The following is a 23,885-nucleotide window of genomic DNA, read 5'->3' as shown; positions in this document are numbered from 1 at the left end:
ACTTGGGAGGATGAGGCACAAGAATCGCTTGAACCCTGATGCAGAGGTTGCAGTGAGCCGAGATTGCACCACTGCCCTCCAGACTGGACAATGGAGCAAGACTCTGTTTCAAAAAAAAAAAAAAAAGACAAGGCCCTGAGGAAGGAAACTGACCAATGGACCTACATAAATAAAGTAAGAAGGAAGCTAAAACAAAATTCACCAAGCCACAAAGACATCAGTAAGAACAACAGAGATCAGAAAGTCTAATTCCAGGAGAAAACAGGGATATATCCTCATTCCTTCTGCAAGTCAACCTTGGGCAGGCCACTCCTCCTCCGCTTGAGCCTCAGTTTCCTGTTTGTGCCCAGTGTTGGGTTCAGCAGAGCGCAGTACACAGAAGAAAGTCCCAGGTAGAATCCTCAGTTTGTCTGCTACTCAACTCCCAAAAATAGTTATATTTCTAATCCTATAACCTGACAGATACAAACTAACAATAAGACTGCAATTACATTTGAACCTATACTCAGTATATGTTAATATACTTGCCCAAGAAAACTTCAAAAGCAGACCAGGCAACTCCTACCACCAACATCTGAGGCTCCCACCCCCTCCCCAGACTTCGGCATCAGGAAATGTTGCTTGCACAGTCAGAAAAGAGACAACAACAAAAAGACTCAACACTAAAAACTTGACCAAAAGTTTGGGGAAGGGAGGCAGGAGACAGATGGCCCACATACAAACTACCGAGGTCAGTTCATCAAATGAACGTATTAATAAAAACATCAAACACAGCCAGGCACGGTGGTTTACACCTGTAATCCCAGTACTTTGGGAGGCCAAGGTGGGTGGATCATCTGAGGTCAGGAGTTCGAGACCAGCCTGACCAACATGACGAAACCCCATGTCTACTAAAAATACAAAAATTAGCCAGGCAAAGTTGTGGGTGTCTGTAATCCTAACTACTCGGGAGGCTGAGGCAGGAGAATCGCTTGAACCCAGGAGGCGGAGGTTGCAGTGAGCCGAGATTGCGCCACTGCACTCCAGCCTGAGCGACAGAGTGAGACTCCATCTCAAAAAAACAAAAACAAAAACACCAAACACACCAGCAAACTCTCCCTGGGTTAGAGTGGCTATAAGAGAATCCTAGGAAAGGAGCTGACTACAGAATCCTCTGAAAGAACCACCACTGAACGGGGTGGGCATGAACCCTCGGCAAACCCAGGGACACTACATGAGAAGACAAAATGAAGTTCAAGTGTTCCGTCAATGATACGCAAGTCCTGAGAACAGCACAGGTCTCGAGAGTGACGGAACCAATTCAATCGATGCCTTCAAACCAAGAATTCAGTTCACCACTCTCCTACTTTCTCCAGCCACACTTGAGCAACAAGGAAAAATGTTCCTCTGCGGATGTGAACGAAGGTGGTAGCAGCAGTTTTCAAAACTTGCTGGCAGAGTGAGCCTGTGCTAAACACACAAGAGAACTAAAAATCTGCTGTCACTACCACCAAATTCCACCAACTTGAAACCCCAGCAACAAGAAGACAGATGCTCCTCAACTTATGATGGGTTTATTAGAATGCAGCCCCACTGGGAGTAGAAAATATCAAATGCATTTAACACAGCCACTGGCCCCATTTTACAATTATTCGACTTAAAATTTCTCAACTTTACCATGGTACGAAAGAGATCTGTGTTCAGGAGAAACTGTTACAAATCAAAGGGAGCTCCTCGACTTACAATGGGGTTACCTCTGATAAACCCAACATAAAGTTGAAAAATTTTAAGTCAATCCATCGTAAATTGGAGGCCTACTTTACTGGCCTAAAACCTGCCCACCTCCGAGGTCAGGGCAAGCAGCGGTCTCTAAGGTAAGAATGTGTTGAGTATAGATTCACAGCCACTGACTCAAAGGTTAATTGCACAGAATGGCTGTGACTGGAGAAAATGTTAAGTTGGTATTATTTGTAGAGTTAGGGCCACAGGGTTTTTCACATCCCTTCCAGATAATCTGATCAGACCTTTTTTATCCCCCCCGCAGACAGAGTCTCACTCTGTCGCCCAGGCTGGAGTGCAATGGCATGATCTCCTCTCACTGCAGCTTCAACCTCCCAGGCTCAACCGATCCTCCCACCTCAGCCTCGCAAGTAGCAGGGCCTACAGATGCATGCCACCACACCTGGCTAATTTTTTTTTTTTTAAGAGATGGGGAATCGGCCGGGCGCGGTGGCTCACGCCTGTAATCCCAGCACTTTGGGAGGCCGAGGCAGGTGGATCACAAGGCCAAGAAATCGAGACCATCCTGGCCAACATGGTGAAACCCTGTCTCTACTAAATATACAAAAAATTAGCCGGGTGTGGTGGCGGGCACCTGTAGTCCCAGCTACTTGGGAGGCTGAGGCAGGAGAATGGCATGAACCCCGGAGGCGGAGCTTGCAGTGAGCTGAGATCGCGTCACTGCACTCCAGCCTGGCCGACAGAGCAAGACTCCTCTCAACAAAAAAATTTAAAAAAAAAAATTAAAAATTAAAAAAAGAGAGAGAGAAAAAAAAGCGGCCTGAGACAGCCCACCAAAAAAAAAAAAAAAAAAAAAAGAGAGAGAGAGAGAGATGGGGGATTGCTACATTGCCCAGGCTGGTCTCAAACTACTGGGCTCAAACAATCAGCCTGCCTTAGGCTCCCAAAGTGCTAGGATTACAGACGTGAGCTGCCGTGCCCGGCCTTGACCTGACTCTTAGGCCTCCAAATTGTTACCTTGCAGTGGGATTCTGTTATAAAGAAAACCAAGCTCCTCAATCTGAGTGTTACATTATATGTGATAACTGAGATATGAGGTGTTCAAGAATCACTGTGTAGTTGACATCTGGGGGGAGAAAGCTTTTTGGCTCTGAGGTAAATGGAGAGGCAAAGGCTGGAATACCCCTGACTGCTTGTAGACACTTTCCACTTGTCCTCACAGCATCCTGTTAGGTCAAAGATGCTGTCTCCGCCAACATAAGAGAAAGCTGAGGCCAGGTGATCAGGTGACCCACCCAACGCTGAAGAGTGGTAAACTGCATGTCGTCAGTGACAAAGCCAGATCTGTCCAACTCCAAGCTGGCTGGAGAGCTGTCAGTCTGAAAGGCAAGTCCAGGAGGATGAGATTCACCCTGGCGCTCCCAGACACCACTGCAAGTACCATCAAACCACCTACTTCCAGCCTCCACCCAGAGTCCACTCAGTGACAGGGACCCCTCTCAGTTCTCTAAGGAAGGCTCCCATGACAGATCTGCCTGGCAAACGGCTTCCCATCTCACAGATGGAAGTCCGGATGCTGGCTTCCGCAAGCCCTGGGCCAGGAAAGAGGCTGCCTCCTGGCTTGGGGCACAACCAACCCAGGCATTCAGTATCGTCAAGAAGGCCCCAAGGCAGTGGAAAAAATAGACAACGTCTGAAATCAGAAAGGCTGGGGTGGGTCCCAGCCGCCGAATAATGAGCAAGGTGACTATGGCAAGTATCACCCCCCGTGGGGAACTTTGCCTTCTTCACAGGAACATGGAGAGAGGGGAATAGGCTGGGGCACAAAGCTGAGGCATGCACCCCAGTGTGGCTCCAAAGGGGGCATGCAGACAGTGACAGATTGCCATGAGGGTGGTGTCATCCCCCACAGAAGAGGTGGGGCAGTTGTTAATGCTTGTGAACTCTGGCTCATCTGTTACAGTCATAACAGTACTCACTGAACTGCAACATGTGGAACACACAGGCACTGGGGTCGATCATTTGCACTTGTTATCTCACTCCCAACACAGCCTTCCACGGGAGATAGTAAGTACCCCCTTGACAGAAATGGGAAACGGGTGATGTTCAACAAGGTCCTTCGCTAGGAAGTGGCTGGGCAGAGCTCACACCAGGCTGTCTTGAGGCAAAGCCAGGGCTGTCCTGGATGCCACTAGAGACAGGCTGCTCAGCAATAGGCACACGGCCACACTTGGCAAAAAGCAGGTGCCCCCTAGACTCAAAGTGGCCTCCTTGGCACAGGAGGAGCTGCTGTGCCACCATAATGCAGCAGTATTTTTAAAGTGTGTGCTCGAAGGCACCACCTTATTTAGGCTACGTTTCAAGGTTCAAACCAGAATATCTAACCGGCAAGGAAGGCGACGCAGCGCCAGGTCCTGAGACGGAACTGCAGGAGGAATAGCTGAGGGATTCTTCAACAAATTTCTTCAAACAAGTGGAATTTCTCCCCAATCCTGTACCACATGGCCACACCCCTCCCCACAGGCACAGCTACTATCTTTGAGGCCAAGCAGCAGGAAAGCCCTGAAGCCTTGACCACTCCACCCACCACCCCCATCCCCCACCCCCTGCCCCAAAAACTCCCACTTTGACTTGCTGGGAGTACTTTAGAGTACTGCTCATCTCCTGCCAGCAAATCCTATCTCAGAAGCTAGCCTCCAGCATCCTCGGAAATTGCAGGTCTTCAGCCCTTCCATATAAGGAACCCTAAAATCAGGAATCAGACAGAAAGGCAAGTTCCCTGACAAACTCACCTGTGAAGGTGCCTCTGGAGGCTCAGGAGAGACAAAGGGGGTACAGCGTACAGAGGAGCTGCAAGGGGCCCTGGCAACTGTGCAAACTGGTGCAAACGTGTGACATTCTCACTGAGGGCCCCTCTCTCCCACACCTAGAGGGTTTCGTGGATTCCCAATCACTTCCTGAGGCTACCTAAAGGTATTCTATTAGGGTTAATTCCTTTGTCTTCTAAAAGACTAACCTACATTTCCATCAGACAAAAAGAGGTCACAAATATAGTCTGGAAAGCACAAGGTGGGGGAGGGGCAAGAAGCCAACGGTCTGACACTCTCTTGACAAAAAAGTCCCAGATCCTGTTTGCGCGGATGCTGGGGAACCCATGCTCGAGCGGGATCTGTCCCCAGTGGTACCTTTGTTTCTGACAGTACGGGTCTCGCTATTTCCACCTCGCTGCAACCACCAACCACTTCAAGATCCGTCTTTTTTTATCTCAACCTTCTTATTTTTAATATACTGCCTTCCTAATTCCATTCAAAGACATACCTTTGCACAGTTAGCACTTAAGTCCTGTTAACCTGGAAGACCCACAGTCTGAGGCCAGACTGTGGAAAGTCACCTCCCGAAGCAGCTCAGATAACTCAAAAGCATCCATTCTAACAAACGACCACACTTAGCAGGCAGCATAGTTCTGTAAGCCTCAAACTATGACACTGCCAACTTGTTCTTCTGGTTCTGCCACACTTCCCAACCAGACAAGGGCTAGGAGGAAATCCCAGGGATGCTCTATTACCCCAGGACAGCTGCTCGAGAAGACTTCACCCACTCACCTATTTCATAATCTTCCTAGTTTTCTACAACCAGCATAAATTAACTCAATTATGGGGGGGAAAGGTCTAGAGAAAATAGCCCTGCCTGTTCCATTTGATGGCACAGAAACACCCCGAGTCCAAGCAGGTAGTTCTCCAGAAAAGCATCTGAGCTGCCCAGGCTTTGAGGTGTCAGTACATGCTAATGATGGTCCTTAACCAAATTCAGTGGTAAGGGCCATTACATTTTTGTCTCTGTTGGGAATTCATATATCCAAACCTCTGCTGGTCATTCTTAATTTTCTCCCAAGAGAACAAACACCAAAAAAAAAAAAAAAAAAAAAGGCAACATTTCAAGAATGGCTTTACAACTTTACCAGCCACATTCTTCAGAGGCATCCTTTAGTCATCTGCTAAGACCCAAAGAGGTCCCGGCTGTGAGCCTCACTGCACCAGCCCTTGCCTTAATCCCCTTCAAGAGGGTCCCCCTACTTGTTCTCTGACCCCAGTAGGAGAAAGGTCCTTTCGGGCTCACCAGGTCACAGTGTCCTTCTCTCCTTGATCCCTGTAAGTTTCCCCATGTTTATAAGATTAATTACGACTCCTGGCCCACTAATCTCACTATAAACTCTACTGAGGAGGGATTCCTAGCAGTGTCGAAGGCACAGTATGCACTCTGATATTTGTTGAATATATCAATCTAGAAATCACTACCTGCAATGCCAGAAATTGAGAAAATAAATGATGCAAAACAAGTCAGAGGAGCTACTGAAGAGTTGAAAATTAGAGTATTTAAAACATGTTTCCTCATTAAAAACATACACACGCAAAATACAGAGACACTAAAAAGTTTTCTAAAAAAGAAAAACTATTGCTAATCCTAATGTAGAGACCTTTATTGACATTCTGGTACAAATCCTTCCAGGATTTTTTCCTACTGAAAGTAGCATTATATTTTTCCCTCACTATCAAAATATAAGATTATAGGATTTGCCAAATGATACTGCATTAATAGAGATGACTTGACATTTTAAAAAATGATGTCATCTGAGTGGAAATAACAATGCATCCGCCAGGCGTGGTGGCTCACGCCTGTAATCCCAGCACTTTGAGAGACTGAGGTGGGCAGATCACGAGGTCAGGAGTTCGAGACCAGCCTGGACAGCATGGTGAAACCCCGTCTCTACTAAAAATACAAAACTTAGCCGGGCATGGTAGTCCCAACTACTCGGGAGGCTGAGGCAGGAGAATTGCTTGAACCCGAGAGGCGGAAGTTGCAGTGAACCAAGATCATGCCACTCCAGACTGGATGACAGAGCGAGACTCCGTCTCAAAAAAACAAACAAACAAACAAAACACACTGCATCCAAATCTTTCCATTCTCTATAGCCCTTCCAAGATGAGAAGCAATCTTCATAAAAACCAGCTTCGGAATTTTATGAGACAAATAAGAACTGAAAGATGAAGGAGGGGAGGGAATAAGTGAAGACAGAGGATACAGAAAATCCCTTGCAAATTTCCCACATCCTATAAACTGTTTCCTCTAGAAAAGGGCCAACTTTTCTGAGTCCAAAGCTGAAGAAGCGAATGCAAAGTAGCAACTAACTCTGTGGTTCAGTTCCTTAAAATCCAGCTGGTAACGCTGCTCCACTAGAACAAAGCAGGGCTAGCATGGTGTCCCCATGTCACCAGATTATCCCCTACATCCGCAAACAGAGGTGCCCTGGATCCTGGACAAGAAAATGGCCTTGTATTTTAGAAGCGCCAGGGAAATGCTCACTAGGGTTCGCAAACGGCAGCATTTGTGGGCTCTAGAGCACCAAGTACGGGCTGCCTGGCTCTGCCTCTCTACTAAGAGGCCTTGAGCAAGCCGCCTGGCCTCCAGCAGCCCCAATTTGCTGACCTGTAAAGCGCAGATAATACTTCCCTACTCCCCACGGGATTGTTAATGGACACTGAATATGTCTGTGCAGGGGAGCTTAGCACACAGTAGGCACTCAAACCCGAGGGCTAGTATGAGCTATCAGCCCTCCACAGCTTGTGGTCAGGTCTGACAAACTACTGCTTAGCATATGTTAACAAACTGGTGCCAACAAACATTATTTCATGTAATCTAGTTTAAAAGAAAACTTGTAACGACTACCAGAAGAGTTAAGTCAGTCAACAGGACTACAGTCCAAGACTGAGACACCCGCACAGAGGGCTGTCTCTCAGTTTCTGTGCTGCCACAGCCAGGAGGTGTCACTGTGTGAATGGGCACACAGAACCAGAGATGTAACCAGCACTATGTACTCCAAGAAAACTGAAAGAAGTAAACTGGTAGGAAGAAAGAAAATTAAAGGCTCAAGTGACTCACTCGGACTTTGATCTAAAGAATCCACAGCTCTTAAGATAAGGATGAACTATACACCTAAAGACGTTAAGTCAGACCTACAAAATTTTGCCCTGTGCAAAATTCTCAGGGCAGAAACACGCACCTAAGGGTTGTCATTCACTTCCTAAGGGAGGGGTCACCATTCATTTCTGGGTCCCAGTGTGCGCACAATCCAAGTGTCCGTCAGGCTCTCAGCCTGGGCCCTGCCCATAAGCCTTTCCTTGTTGAAGTGATCAATTCCAATTCTTGGCAATAATCCCTTTAAAAGGCCAGCTGCTGCTGTCTAGTCATTGATGCCGACCCACTCCAGGTGGGAAAAAAGAAATCAATGGAGCCACCGCCTAGATGGGGAGGCAAATTTAAAGTGTCGGGCCTTGAGAAAGGCCGGAGATCAGAGAGGGGGAAAGGGTCCCGCGGCTCCCGGGGGTTAGGCAGGAAGGGCGCGAGCTGGGGGAGGGCCGGCCCTCCAGGCGTGGGCGCGCGGGGACTCTTATTCTGACACGGGATCCGCCGCCGCCGCCGCCGCCGCGGGGTTCAGCGTTGCTGCCCAACCCGCCCGGGACCCCCGCCCCTGAGCGGGACCCCCGCCCCGCGCGCCCACGTGCCGTCTTCCCGCCGCCTCCACCCGTCCCGACCACTCGGAAGAGGCGCCTCGCGGCCCAGCCCTTCCCCCGACCCCGCAGGAAGCGCAGGACGGAAGCGGGGCGACGCCGCGACTTTCCGGGACCCCCGCCCCGCCCGGCCCCCACGTGCCCGGGCCGCCTCGGGGCAAGGAACTTTCCAGGGCAGCGCAAGAAGACGCTCCCAGAATACAAGGAGTAGAACTCGCTCGCTCTCACTTTTCCACGCTCATGCAGGGGTCCCTCAGAGCCCCCCGAGGCCCCGACCCTGCGCGCCCCGCGCCGCTCCAGTCTCAGCCGTGCGTCCCCGGCCCCCGCCCCCCGCCAAGTTTGGTCCAGAACTTACCGGGCCGCGGGTCGGCCGGGCCCTAGAGCAGCGCGCAGGTTACGGGGGCTGCTGGTCCGGGGTCGCCCGCGGGGCCGGGCGGCGGAGGGGCCGGGGGCGCCGGGCCGCGCGCGCTCGTTCCGCCTGTGGGGCCGCCCGGGCCCGCGGCGCTCGCTCCGCCGGTCCGCCCGCCCGCCCGCGCCGCCGGCCAGATAATGCGCCCCTCGGCCGCACACATGGAGCCCGGCGCCGGCGTCACCGCCCGGGACATGCGCACCAGGTCAGCGCGCCCGGCCCGCGGCCCCCAAAACACCGGGGAGCTCTTAAAGGCGACGCCGCCCGCCCGCGCCCGGCTGGGCGGGGCGCGGCGACCGAGGGGCGGGGCCTGACGAGAAGGGAGGAGCTCGTGGGCGGGGCTCCAGGCGTAGAAGGCGGGCCCCTGAGTTGAGGGGGCGGGGCCGGACGGTACCGCCCCGGAAGCACCGCCCCTCTCCGGCGCGCTCCCACGCGACACCTCGTTGGGCGCGCTGGTTTCCCACGCGGGCTCCGGCTGGCTCCCTCCCCGCCGAGTCCCAGCGCCCTCCGCAGGCCGAAGGGTCGTGGCCAACTCACCGGCGGCAGAGCCGGGCGGGCCGCACCCAAGGCTGACTCACGACGCGCTCACTGCTGACCTCGCGCCAGCTGAGCTGGGCGACCTCAAGCAACTCAGGGTTGCCTCTGAAACGCGGGTTAGAATGTCACCCCCGCGGGGTCGTCACGCGGAAGCTCTTCTCTGGGAACTTCGGCCCCGGTGTCTGTGGGGAGGGCGGGGTGTGGATCGGCTGAACGATCACTTCTCCAGTGCAGTGAACAGAATTCTACAAAGAAAGCTCCAGACCCACCCACCTCAAGACACTTGGGGACGACTGCTCTCCCTCTCCAGTTACCTCCCAATCTGCCCTCGTGCCTCAGGGAGAAGGTGAAACCCCCTCAAGAAAGCAAATCTGCACCCCTCCCTCTCCAGTAACAAGGAGGAAACACAGGAGACAGAATGAAAGCCTGAAAGAGAATGGACTTTGGAGATGTTAAACTACATAAAGCGAAATACAATTTCAATAGGGAAAATATCAAGTTCATGGAAAATCTACCACAAGAAGGCTCTCAATACCAAAATCAGGTTCTGAGGAATCCCCAAAACCGCCTCTTTTCATGTTTTAAAACAAACGATTCCTGATGAGACACCTAGACTCCTGAAGAGTGGTGGTGACATGCTTTATCGCATACCCTAATAAATCTATATGTACAACTGAAACAAAAGTTTCACCAAACATAAATTTACCACATGCAATGTACTGTTTTCTTTTTTCTTTTTTTTTTTTTTGAGACGGAGTCTTGCTCTGTCGCCAGGCTGGAATGGTGCAGTGGCGCTATCTCGGCTCACTGCAACCTCCACTTCCCAGGTTCACGGATTCCCCTGCCTCAGCCTCCCCAGTAGCTGGGATTACAGGCGCGTTCCATCACACCCGGCAATTTTTTTTTTTTGTATTTTAGTAGAGACAGGGTTTCACCATCTTGGCCAGGATGGTCTCCATCTCCTGACGTCGTGATCTGTTTGCATCGGCCTCCCAAAATGCTGGGATTACAGGCATAAGCCACTGCACCCAGCCTGTACTGTTACTTTCTATTCTACTTCATTTGAAAAGAAAATCAATGTAACGCCCAACAATAATTGGGTCTCAACCGCAAACCTGAAAAACACTTCATGTAGAACAAATTTTACAAAATTGTTTTTCTAAAAAGAAAAAAAAAATTGTTTTTCTGCTGTATGTCCCCTTAAACAGAGTTCAAAAAAGCTCCTAATTCTGTGTTGAGTTCTACATACAATTGTCAACTTTTTGTAGTTTATTCCACCCCGCCACCTCACACCTCCCCAAACACACCGCCCTGCCCCCCAAAATCTTCCCACTACTTAATGCAACATCTGGCACAACCTCCCCTAGGCCAAAAGAGAATTCAACCTAAAAATGATACAAAATACAAACTGTTGACTCCCAATCACTTTCCCTGACCCAGTTATGTCACCAATTTGCTTTGCTTTGCTACAAAGAAATTCAAATGTTCAAATTCAGAAACCAAACAAACAAAACAGTCTTATTCTCAAACAGGTGACTCGGTATAGGAATTCAAAGAGCTCCCTGATCCCAAGCGCAAGGTTGGTTTAGGGCAACTATCCAGGTTTTTCACCCTAACATGGTGGCTGTATATTTTAAGAACTGCTTCATGCTACGATGATTAATCAGATGATGTATATTAAAGCAATACAAGCAAACTATTACCTCACTGCTCCTCACCTGGGTCTTGATTAATGTCAATTTAATTAACTACAAACAGAGCAAAGTGTGGTCAGGTGGGAGACCTGAGACTTGAGACAGATATACAGATTCCAGAGTTTGAGCCGGCAAGCCCTGTGTGAGTCACCAGGGTGACAACCACCCCCTTTTTTTTTTAAGAGGGAGGCATCAACTGCAACACATTAATGACACACCCCTGTGGAGTGAGGGGTGCACTGGTGACAGGGCCTGCTCCAGAGGGCAGTGCCAACTTCTCAGCCAGGAAAGTCGAACGGGGAGTAGGAGGGGTGCGGGGTATGTAGGTGGGGTGAAATAGCTACAGGGTTTATTTCTGTCTGTCATAGGAAGAGAGGGCCAGATGGGTAGATGGTAAGTGACAGTGAATCCAGATCTGCTTGGGGTCCCATAGGCTCAGGTTGGGTGAATGCTGAGGCTGTTTGGATTAAAGATCTTTTAGCCTCAGTGCCCAGTGCTGGACTAAACAGCAAATAGTTCAGCTGGGTGATTATGAAATATGATGCAATCACCTTCAGATGCCATACTAAAGCTGAAGAAACTCTAAGAAACAACTAGGGCTAGAACCATGTTTTCTAAAAGTTTTCTCTCTGATCTGAAAACAAGATAGTCAATACTTAGTGCTGGCAGGGCACAGTGGCTCACGTCTGTAATCCCAGAACTTTGGGAGGCCAAGGCATGTGGATCACCTGAGGTCAGGAGTTCCAGACCATCGTGGTCAACACAGTGAAACTTCATCTCTACTAAAAATACAAAAATTAGCCAGACATGGTGGTGCACGCCTGTAATCCCAGCTACTTAGAAGACTGAGGCAGGAGAATTGCTGAACCCAAGAGGCGGAGTTTGCAGTGAGCCAAGATCGCGCTATTACGCTACAGCCTGGCCGACAGAGCCAGAATCCATCTCAAAAAAAAAAAAATCAAAAGAACAAAAACAAACAAAAAAACCCTTAGTGATAGCAGTTGTTAATTAATACTGTACTTTTTTTTTCTTTTTTTTTTTAATGAGACAGAGTCTTGCTCTGTCACCAGGCTGGAGTGTAGTGGCGCGATCTCGGATCACTGCAACCTCCACCTCCCAGGCTCAAGAGATTCTCCTGTCTCAGCCTCTTGAGTAGCTGGGACTACAGGCATGCGCCACCATGCCCAGCTAATTTTTTTGTATTTTTAGTAGAGATAAGGTTTCACCATGTTGGCCAGGATGGTCTTGATCTCTTGACCTCATGATCCACCTGCCTCGGCCTCCCAAAGTGCTGGGATTACAGGCGTGAGCCACTGTGCCCGGCCCAATACTGTACTTTCAAAACACCTGTTATTTAGTTAAAATTTTCTTCCAGGCCGGGCACAGTGGCTCATACCTGTAATCCCAGCACTTTGGGAGGCCAAGGTGAGAGGATTGCTTGAGGCCAGGAATTTGAAACCAGCCGGGTCGACATGGTAAGACCCCATCTCTATATAAAAGAAAAAATTAGCCCAGCCTGGTGGCACATGCCTGTAGCCCCAGCTACTCAGGAGGCTGGGGCAGAAGGATCACTCAAGCCCAGGAGTTTGAGGCTGCAGTGAACCATGATTGTGCCACTGCACTCTAGCCTAGGTGACAGAGTGCAACCCTGTCTCAAAACAACAATAACAAAAAACTTCCAAATTCATTTTAAACTTTATTGTCTTTCATAGACCAAACCCCACTAATAATAGCTAGGCCTCCTTCTACCTTAACTACAGCAAAAATAGACTAATGGTCTTTCGAGTGTACTCTTAAACTTCTAAACACCACCTGAGCCTGTCCCTATACAACTGATGGATTGAGGAGAAGAAATTGGGGCCAAATTCCATGTTTATGTCTGCTTTTATGGCAGAAATTGGCCAAAGACTCCAAACTAGTATGAAACTACTGAAAAAGAGTAGCATCACCTACTGAATGTTCAAGGTACTGTCCTTTTTCTTTTCCTTTTTTTGGTACTTTTTCAATCAGAAAATTTATTTGAAGTTCTTGGTGGACAACATACAAGATGACTTATGTGATAAACACTGATCGACAACTGAGAGACTGCTCCTCCCAAGGGTTTTGGAGCCCAAGAAGCCTACAGGCACATACTCCAGAAGCTGACAGGCTGGTGCCATTGAAAGACACAAAATGATTTCAATGCAGAAAATGTATTCATAAGAAAGACTGAAGAATCAGCCGGGCGCGGTGGCTCGCACCTGTAATCCCAGCACTTTGGGAGGCCAAGGAGGGTGGATCACGAGATCAGGAGATCGAGACCATCCTGGCTAACACGGTGAAACCCTGTCTCTACTAAAAATACAAAAAATTAGCTGTGCATGGTGGCACGGCCTGTAGTCCCAGCTACTCAGGAGGCTGAGGCAGGAGATTGGCGTGAACCCAGGAGGCGGAGCTTGCAGTGAGCCAAGAACATGCCACTGCACTCCAGCCTGTGTGACAGAAGGAGACTCCTTCTCAAAAAAAAAAAAAAAAAGCCAAGTTTTTTTTCTTTTAATCACCTTTATGAAAAACGAACACTGACTACTTTTTTTTTTTTTTTTTTGAGACAGAGTCTCGCTCGTTGCCCTAGGCTGGAGTGCAGTGGCGTCATCTTGGCTCACTCCAACCTCCACCTTCTGGCGTCAAGCGATTCTTGTGCCGCAGCCTCTGGACTAGCTGACACGACAGGCGCGTGCTACCACACCAGCTAATTTTTGTATTTTTAGTAGAGACAGGGTTTCGCCATGTTAGCCAGGTTGGTCTCAAACTCCTAGCCTCAAGCAATCCTCTGCCTCCCAAAGTGCTGGGATTACAGGCAGGAGCCACCACATCGGGCCCTACTTTCTGTACTTTGCATTCTTAGTACTCTAAAGTTTAAAATTGTTTTCATTAAGTTTACGGACAATATAACAACAATCTCTAAGGGAGGATCATTTTAAAGTTTCTTATTTCACCCCAAATCCATGTTTACATGGTGAGATTACAATGCAATTGGCTGGGAAAGGAAAGGAAAAGAAAAGATTAATTATTAAGTGATTTTGATTTCCTTAATACTTTGATACTCCTGATTCTTTCTTCAGGGAGGGACCAGAAAATAGCTATAGGGACTCTTATGGTGATGCTTTATGAAAAATACAGTACTTCCAATGTATCACCACTGCTACAAGAGTCATCTTTGCATTCACAACATTCTCACACTAGATCAAGAGTTTGTGGGACATGGGTCAGTAGCCCCCGTTGTCCCCATCACCATCGTTTATGCTGAAAAGCTCCCTGAAAAACAGCTCTCTAGGGATGGTCCACTTTGTCAATGTGTGTTTGTTTTGAATGTCGTCTCTAACCACAATTCGTTACACTCAGTGTTTCTGCAGCGCAGGGTTCAGGCTCCATCTGCAGTTAGGCAGGCTCTTTCCAGACTGAGTCTCTGTGTGGCCCTGGCACTGTCCTGCTATTCCGGGGTTCTGAGCACAAATGCTCCCCTAAAGGGTTAAGCACAAACTGCTCAGAAGTGCTGTCGTGAACCGGAAGTGTATCTCCCACTCTGTCTTCATCTGCCATGTGTCACTAGTTGGCAAGGAATATCTCTTTTGTGTCTACATATGGTTTAAAAAAGTTCCCACCTAATTTGGATGGAAGTAAACTGTTTTCTATGAATTAAAGATTAAAAAAAAAATTCAGAAAACTACCAGGAAAAACAAAAAGGCTATATGACAGCCTCGAGTCTGGAAATCAGCCTATTCAAACCCCCCAAGCAGGGAAAGAGTGTTAGTCACATGATCGGTCTAATAAATATCCTTAGTTGGACATGCAGAAAAACGTATTTTTAAAACTTGGCATCTATTTCACACCCTACTCCCCATTTGTTAAATGGCAGATCTGCCAACTTAGGAAAACATTCCTCCCAAATGTTTTCCTAACAGGATGCATACTCCCCAAACCCCCCATTTATAGTGAAATGCCCGTAATTTATTTAAAAAACACAGGTGGAGTGCCCTTCTAGTTTGTTTTCTCTTTCACAGCTTGATAATAACAACCGTGCCCTCTCACATGCCCACGTAATCAGGTCTATATCTAACTAACTCCTGTTTTGGGAAGACTAAGATATTTATTTCAAATTTAGGTCAAAAAGGTAACCTTCAATAGAGACAATTTGAGAGGTTAAATATAAAGGCTAAAGTTTGAAAATGCAGTGAAAGTTCAAAAATTGGCTGGGCGAGGTGGCTCACACCTGTAAGCTCAGCACTTTGGGAGACCCAGGCGGGCAGATCACTTGAGCCCAGGAGTTTCAGACCAGCCTGGGCAACATGGCAAAACCCCGTCCCTACAAAAAAGAATACAAAAATTAGCAGGCTTGAGCCTGGGAGGTCAAGGCTGTAGTGAGCTGTGTCACTACTGCCACTGCGCTCCAGCGTGGGCAACAGAATGAGACCCTGTCTCAAAAAAAAAAAAAAAAGTAGGTTTTTGTTTGTTTGTTTGAGATGGAGCCTGGCTCTGTCATCCAGGCTGGAGTGCGGTGGCATGATCTCGGCTCACTGTAACCTCCACCTCTCAGGTTCAAGCAATTCTCATGCTTGAGCCTCCCAAGTAGCTGAGATTACAGGCGTGGGCCACCATGCCTGGCAATTTTTTGCTTTTTTTTTTGAGACGGAGTCTCACTCTGTCGCCCAGGCTGGAGGGCAGCGGCGTGATCTCAGCTCACCGTGACCCCTGCTGCCCGGGTTCAAGCGATTCTCCTGCCTCAGCCTCCCAAGTAGCTGGGATTACAGGCGCCCGCCACTGCGCCCAGCTAATTTTTGTAGTTTTAGTAGAGACAGGGTTTCACCATGTTGGCCAGGCTGGTCTTAAACTCCTGACCTGGTTATCCACCCGCCTTGGCCTCCCAAAGTGCTGGGATTACAGGCGTGAGCCACCACGCCTGGCCTAATTTTTGTATTTTAGTAGAGACGGGGTTTCACCATGTTGGTGAACTCCTGACCTCAGGTGATCCACCCACCTCAGCCTCCCAAAATGTTGGGATTACAGGCGTGAGCCACCACACCCAGCCGAAAGTAAGTTTAAATTGTTCTAGGCCGGGCACAGTGTCTCATGCCTGTAATCCCAGCACTTTGGGAGGCCAAGGTGGGAGAAGTCCTTGAGCCCAGAAGTTTGAGACCAGCCTGGGCAACACAGTGAGACAAATGTTAAAAAATAAAATTAGCTGGCCGGGCATGGTGGCTCATGCCTGTAATCCCAGCACTTTGGGAGGCCGAGGCAAGCGGATCGCCTGAGGTCAGGAGTTGAAAACCAGCCTGGCCAACATGAAACCCCGTCTCTACTAAAAATGCAAAAATTAGCTGGGCGTGGTAGTGCATGCCTGTAATCTCAGCTACTCGGGAGGCTGAGGCAGGAGAATTGCTTGAACCCGGGAGGCGGAGGTTGCGGTGACCCGAGATCACACCACTGCACTCCAGCCTGGGCAACAAGAGCGAGACTTCATCTCAAATAAATAAATAAATAAATAAGGCGGTTAGCAGTGGGTCACGCCTGTAATCCCCGCACTTTGGGAGGCTGCAGCAGCCAGATCACCTGAGGTCGGGAGTTCGAGACCAGCCTGACCAACATGGAGAAACCCCATCTCTACTAAAAATACAAAATTAGCCGAGCCTGGTGGCGCATGCCTGTAATCCCAGCTACTCAGGAAGCTGAGGCAGGAAAATTGCTTGAACCCGGAAGGTGAAGGTTGTGGTGAGCCGAGATCGCGCCACTGCACTCCAGCATGGGCAACAAGAGCAAAACTCTGTCTCAACTAATTAACTAACTAAATAAATAAATAAAATTAGCCTGGCATGATAGCATGCGCCTGTAGTCCTAGTTATCTGGGTACTGAGGCAAGGGGATGGCTTGGGCCTAAGAGTTCAAAGCTGCAGTAATGCCAGTGTACTCCAGCCTGGGCAAAGGAGTGAGACTCTGTCTCAAAAAAAACAAAAAACTGTTCTGATGTATTAAGAATTTTAGACCAGCTTAAATGATAACAATTCTCAAAGGAAAAAGGTCAGAAGCAGCCCTGAAGTCTGTTCTCTTGAAGCTCCTTTGGAGGTTAAAGTCTACATATACAGTATACCATTACACAGTCTAGATGGCTGATTTCACTGGCCATCATTGCTTCCTGATCGAAAAATGTTTATTGAAAGCTCAATTTAAGGCCCAGTACGGAGGCTCATGCCTGTAATCCCAACACTTTGGTAGGCTAAGGCAGGCAGATCGCCTGAGGTCGGGAGTTCGAGACCAGCCTGACCATCATGGAGAAACCCCATCTCTACTAAAAATATGTAATTAGCCTCATTACACATTACTCATTCTCCAGCTGAGGCAGGAGAATCGCTTGAACCCAGGAGGCGGAGGTTGCGGTAAGCTGAGATCACGCCATTGCACTCCAGCCTGGGCAACAAGAGCGAAATTCCGTCTCAAAAAAAAAAAAAAAGCTCAATTTAAATACTATTTTGAGTTTAATCTTGGATCCTACTATAGCACATTTTAACTTTCTACCTTTGGAAGCAATTTTGGACTTTTCTTGCCAATGTGATCAGCTCAAACTCTGACTTTTAGAAGAGCATAATCTCCTCAGGTCAAGGGAACTCACTTGGCTGTTTTCAACTCCAGGTCTCTGTCTGTGCCCATGCTATGCCTCTTCTCAGAACACCTAGCCACTTAAGAAACCTAACGGCTGGGAGCAGTGGCTCACGCCTGTAATCCCACACTTTGGGATGCTGAGTCGGGCAGATTACGAGGTCAGGAGTTTGAGACCAGCCTGGCCAACATGGTGAAACCTCATCTCTACCAAAAATACAAAAATTAGCCCTGCATGGTGGCAGGCGCCTGTAATCCCAGCTACTCGGGAGGCTGACGCAGAAGAATGGCTTGAACCCAGGAGGTGGAGGTTGCAATGAGCTGAGACCGCACCATTGCACTCCAGCCTGGGCAACATAGCGAGACTGTCTCAAAAAAAGGAAAGAAAGAAAGAAAAGAAAAAGAAACCTAACAAACAAGTCGCACACAGTGGCTCATGCCTGAAATCCCAGCACTTTAAGAGGCCGAGGCAGGCAGATCACCTGAGCTCAAGGTTTGAGCCTTTTTCCCAATTACCCCATCATGTTTCCTGAGGCACTTCAAGTCCATATGGAGAGTACAGTAAGGTGAGGCTGTAGGGGTTAAAGCTACAATGAACTAAGGGATCTCAACTGGGAAAAAACCAAACTAGGAACTTCCAGATCACTGGCCTTCAGACATGCTCAGCCTATTGGCCCAGTGTCAACTGGTTTGTTCTTGGGCAGTATTAACATCCACAGATTGTTGTCCAACCTCAGGTGCCAACCTCAAGAGAAACGGTCAGCCTAAATATGATTTTTTTTTCAGACGGAGTTTCACTTTTGTTGCCCAGGCTGGAGTGCAGTGGCACGATCTCAGCTCACTGCAACCTCCGCCTTCCAGGTTCAAGCGATTCTCCTACCTCAACCTCCCTAGTAACTGGGATTAGAGGCGCCCACCACCCAGCTAATTCGTATTTTCAGTACAGACAGGGTTTCACTATGTTGGCCAGGCTGGTCTCAAACTCCTGACCTCAGGCGATCCACCCGCCTCAGCCTCCCAAAGTGCTGGGTTTACAGGTGTGAGCCACCGTGCCCGGCTCCTAAATATGATTCTTTAACAACTACCTTTACTAGGCATCTACAACAGTCTGGCCGCTTGCTGTATGCTTACAAACAAACCAGCCCACAAACAAGGATTTGAGTTTAATTTTGAGGAAACTGAGGCTCAGAAAGAGTAGGCCACTTGAAGTTAGGCTATTTTTCTAAGGTCACATGCCAGCAAGTGGTAGAATCAGGATCAAGCCCAAAGTTTTTTGGCTCTAAAGTTTCTACGGCACAGGGACTCCCACCGTACTTTTATAAAGCAAAAAGCTGTAAGTAACTGCAAACGATTCTTCGAGAACACACTCTTCCTGAAGGACCTATCTACTGTCGGATTCTTTAAGTTCCATACACACCTCCAGGCAGCTCTTGGTGCAGACAAGCTCCCGAGGGGAACACTGTGATAATATAACAAGAAACCATCTTTTTGGCTGCCCTGCCAGATAGGCCTCTGAGTTTGTGGGTGTATTAGTTGAGACCCCAAAACTGGCAAGTACAGGTCCACTGGTGGCTTCCAGCTCTGACAAAGCGGCTTACCAAGGAAAAGGGGGAACTTGAACATGTTTTCTATTTTTTTTTTTTTTGAGACGGAATCTCGCTCTGTTGCCCAGGCTGGAGTGCAGTGGCATGATCTCAGCTCATTGCAAACTCCGCCTCCTGCGTTCAAGTGATTCTCCTGCCTCAGCATCCAGAGTACCTGGGATTACAGGCGTGCACCACCACACCTAGCTAGTTTTTACATTTTTAGTAGAGACGGGGTTTTGCCATGTTGGCCAGGCAGGTCTCAAACTCCTGGGCTCAAATGATCCGCCTGCCTCAGCCTCCCAAAGTGCTGGGATTACAGGCGTGAGCCACCGCGCCCGGCCTTGAACGTATTTTCTGTGCTCAACTTGGAGCCCAAGAACTCAGCCTGTAAGGGGGGAGAACAGGAAGTCAGGAGGGAGCAAGCATTCACTTCCCAAGGGCAGCAGAGCCCAGAGGTGGGAGCCTGGTCACAGGCACAGTTGCATTACTTGTCCACGCCCACTTCCGGCCTGGGCCTGCCTCTCCACCTCCAGAGTCAGAACTTGGGTGGAAGGGAAAAAAAAGACAACCAGAAACTCTCCTTCTAACACCCTCCCTCTTGCCCTCGAGGCTGTGCCCAAAATGAATATCCCGCCTTGCTCTCCAGCCCCACCTCTCACAGATACACTTACTTAAGAAAAGCACCTGTCAAATCTAAGACTTCCAGCCTTGCCCAACATAAAAAAGTCTAAACAGCACCTTCCCAGTCCCAGTGTAAGAGGAAAGCCTGGGCCGGGAGTGGTGGCTCACGCCTGTAATCTCAGCACTTTGGGAGACTGAGGTGGGTGAATTTTCTGAGCTCAGGAGTTCAAGACCAGCCTGGGCAACACAGTGAAACCCCGTCTCTACTAAAATACAAAAAATTAGCCAGGCATGGCAGCATGCCGCCTGTAATCCCAGCTACTCAGGAGGCTGAGACAGGAGAATCGCTTGAACCTGGGAGGCAGAGGTTGCAGTGGGCCAAGATCACACTACTGCACTCCAACCTGGGCAACACAGCGAGACTCCATCTCAAAAAAAAAAAAAAAGAGGAAAGCCCAGGCAGAGGGAAATCCATGCACCAAGAGTCTACCAATACATAACAAAGCAGTCATCTATTGGAAATCTCATTATTCCTAAACCACCACCAACACCCAGGCAGCCCCAGCTTGTCTGAATGTTTTTAAGATTTCAACAAGGGAAGGGCTTTTAGAGCGGTTTATCACTTAGTGTAATATGCATTGCCATGAAGAAATGCCACAGGATTCCAAAAACACGTCTCCACTGACTTCATGAAAGGCAAACTTGGCCAGGCATGGTGGCTCACACCTGTAATCCCAGCACTTTGGGAGGCCTAGGCGGGAGGATTGCTTGAGCTCAGGAGTTCGAGACCACCCTGGGCAACATGGTGAAACCCCCATCTCTACTAAAACACAAAAAATTAGCCAGCCGTGGTGGCAGGTGCCTGTAATTCCAGCTACTCGGGAGGCTGAGGTAGGAGAATCACTTGAACCCAGGAGGTGGAGGTTGCAGTGAGCCAAGATCACACCACTGCACTCCAGCCTGGGCGACAGAGCAAGACCGTCTCCAAAAAAAAAAAAAGAAACAAAGGCAAACCTGAAAATGCTCCCTGCCATGACCATTCTAGTTTCTCTCGTTTCTCCAAGATTACAGCCACAGTGGTCATGAATCAACTATCGCCAACAATCAAGTAGGAAAATGCCATAATTTCTGTCTCCTTTTAGAGACAGGAAACAGGAGCCCAGTGAGGAAATTAAAGAGGTAGTGAGGTTTCACTTCTACACCTCCAAGAAACCCCACCTGAAGCTCCCAGTGAGGGTAGCTGCAGCACTTAGGGATATTCTCAAGAAACCTCACAATGTTCCTTCATTCATTTGCTTGTTTATTTGTCTGCAACTAAGATGTAAGCTTCTGGAAGGCCAACTGTGTCAGTCCTGCTCACTGCCAGACCCCCATCACCAAGCATGAAAATGTTTTATCTTAGGCATGAAAGTGTTTGTTCCTGAATTATTTGTTCGCATAGGAAGTTACATGGGCCAGAAGATTTAACACTTTCTAATTTTTAATGTAATGTAAATTGCACTAGAAAACACAAATACACCATATCTTATGGCCACACAAGTAAAGCTCTTAAGTGTTCACTTGTCCCTTATAATTTTTTTTTTTTTTTTACACGGAATCTCACTCTGTCACTCAGGCTGGAGTGCAGTGGCCCGACCTCAGCTCACTGCAAACTCTGCCTCTCACTCAGGTTCAAGCCATTCTTGTGCCTCAGCCTCCCAAGTAGCTGGGATTACAGGCATGTGCCACCACGCCCAGCTAATTTTTGGATTTTTAGTAGACAGGGTTTTGCCATTTTGGCCAGGCTGGTCTCAAACTCCTGATCTCAAGTGATCCCCTGCCTCAGCCTCCCAAAGTGCTAGGGTTACAGGCGTAAGCCACCGCACCTGGCCCCTTATAAGCCAATTTAAAAGAATAAACTGGCCAGGCACGGTGGCTCACACCTGTAATCCCAACACTTTGGCAGTCCGAGGCAGGCAGTTCATAAGGTCAGGAGTTCAAGACCAGCCTGGCCAACATGGTGAAACCCTGTCTCTACTAAAAATACAAAAATCAGCTGAGCGCAGTGGTGCACACTTGTAATCCTAGCTACTGGGGAGGCTGAGGCAGAAGAATGGCTTGAACCCAGGAGGCAGAGGTTGCAGTGAGCCAAGATCGTGCCACTACACTCCAGGCTGGGTGACAGAGCAAGACTCTGTTTCAAAAAAAAAAAAAAAAAACTTGACCGGACGCAGTGGCTCACGCCTCTAATCGCAGCACTTTGGGAGGCTGAGGCAGGTGGATCACGAGGTCAGGGGTTCGAGACCAGCTTGGCCAAGATGGTGAAACCCCGTCTCTACTAAAAATATAAAAATTAGCCAGGCATGGTGGTGGGTGCCTGTAATCCCAGCTACTCGGGTGGCTAAGACAGAGAATTGCTTGAACCCAGGAGGTGGAGGTTGCAGTGAGCCAAGATCGCACCACTGCACTCCAGCCTAGGTGACAGAGCGAGACTCTGTCTGGAAAAAAAAAAAAAAACACACACACAATAAACTTGGGCCAGGCACACACCTATAATCCCAACACTTTGGGAGGCCAAAGTGAGAGAATCACTTGAACTCAGGAGTTCAAGACCAGCCTGGGAAACATAGCGAGACCCTGTATCTACAAAAATACAAAATTAGCCGGGCATGGTGGCGCATGCCTGTAGTCCCAGCTACTCAAGAGGCTGAGGTGGGAGGATCACTTGAGCCCGGAAGTCGAGGCTGCAGTGAACTATGATTGCACCACTGCACTCCAGCCTGGGTGACAGAGCACAAGACTCTGTGTCAAAAAAAAAAAAAAAAAAAAGGAAAAACTCTTATTCAAAAGACACACCAGTATAAACAAAGGCAGTCAAGTTTCTGAGAGGATGAAGTCAAACTTAAAACTAGAAATCAAAAATAACACCATCCATTCATTTGGATGGAACCACTTGACACAGTAGTTATTTCCCAATTCCAAAAGAGGTCAGCTTATTTCTTACCATCAAGATCCCACAGGGATTTAATGCCCCCAGTGCTGTCTCCAACAGGAAGGAAACCCTGACTTCCCTAGCTATTTCAGTTCCATAAATCAACAGTTTTTATCGTCCAGAGTTAGAAGCTGGGCAGTGTTTGGACCCACATGCCTTTCAGACCTGCCCACCAACAGATAACCACATTACATTACATCTAATAAATGTACCTAGATCAATATCATTTCTAACTATCCAAGGTTTTTTATTGCTGTAAGGATCCTTCAAGTAAAAAAAAACAAGTTTAAAAAACTTCCTGTTAGATAGAGACTTGGTGGTGGCGCCACCATCCACCAAAGTGAAGTCTGTGGTACACAAGAGACATAGCATAATTTTAAAGGGGAGAGTGATCCCTTTAAAGTTGTTTACCTTAGTTCTTATATTTTAAATATAATAAATTTTGCTCCTTTCCCATGTAATGGAATAACTGTCCTTAAAAGAATTGAAAGAAATTTAAGATTGGTGCATATTTCTTTGCTTCAATACCAAAGTCAGTGTGTGTCTATATATGTGTGCATGAAAGAGAGAAAGAAAGGAGGGAAGGAGGAAGAGAGAGGGTATATTTCCAGGAAGAAAACAAACAAAAAAACCCACAACCCTTTCTTCAAACATAGGAGCAGCCCACCAGGGGCCTAGTTCAGATTTTCACCCATTATTTCCTCCTGGGTTTTAGCCGTCAGGGGCAGAATGCCATCTGTTCCCATACTAGTAAGTGAGGAAGGCTGGGCCTAATTCACCAGCCATGATTCTATGGCTTTTACTAATTGTTAAGAAAAAAATCCTCTCAAGAAAAAAATTTTGTAAAATGTCCTGTCCACTCCCCTCTATTCCACTGCCCCCCGACCCCTGCCCCAGCCTCTAAGCTGAGTTAGCATCTCCACAGCCCTCTGGGCCTTGGGAGCTTGAGGTGCATTCTGATCTCCTCGTGGGCACTAAGCCACACACTGGCCCTCTCAAAGTACTATTATTGTGTGGCGTCAAATGCCTTTGTACATCACTTTCCCAGTCTTTTGTCCCCAAATCTGATCTATTACAATGAAAGAACGGCTCTTCTTTCGAGGTTCTAAAGTGTAAGAACAGATCACTCACCAGGTAACTGCTGGACTCACTCAC

General features: G+C 48.3%; 1 protein-coding gene across 23 annotated transcripts in view; it reads right to left on the bottom strand.

Annotated features, from left to right (window-relative positions):
* Nucleotides 1-23,885, bottom strand: part of GATAD2A (GATA zinc finger domain containing 2A) — a 124,942-nt gene that overhangs the window by 93,761 nt on the left and 7,296 nt on the right. For 4 of the 23 annotated variants that reach the window (XM_034946269.3, XM_034946267.3, XM_063600054.1 and 1 more), the window contains exon 1: nucleotides 8,641-8,791. The exons of 13 other annotated variants lie outside the window; for them this stretch is intronic. The gene's annotated coding sequence lies outside the window, so the exon portion shown is untranslated. Of the gene's footprint in view, nucleotides 1-8,640; nucleotides 8,986-23,885 lie in introns of those variants that run through there. 6 more of the 23 variants (XM_034946272.4, XM_057300691.2, XM_057300689.2 and 3 more) reach the window with 4 other exon arrangements.

This window comes from Pan paniscus, chromosome 20, assembly GCF_029289425.2.
Source record: "Pan paniscus chromosome 20, NHGRI_mPanPan1-v2.0_pri, whole genome shotgun sequence".
NCBI lineage: Eukaryota > Metazoa > Chordata > Mammalia > Primates > Hominidae > Pan > Pan paniscus.
This window is presented reverse-complemented; position numbering and strand designations above follow the sequence as displayed.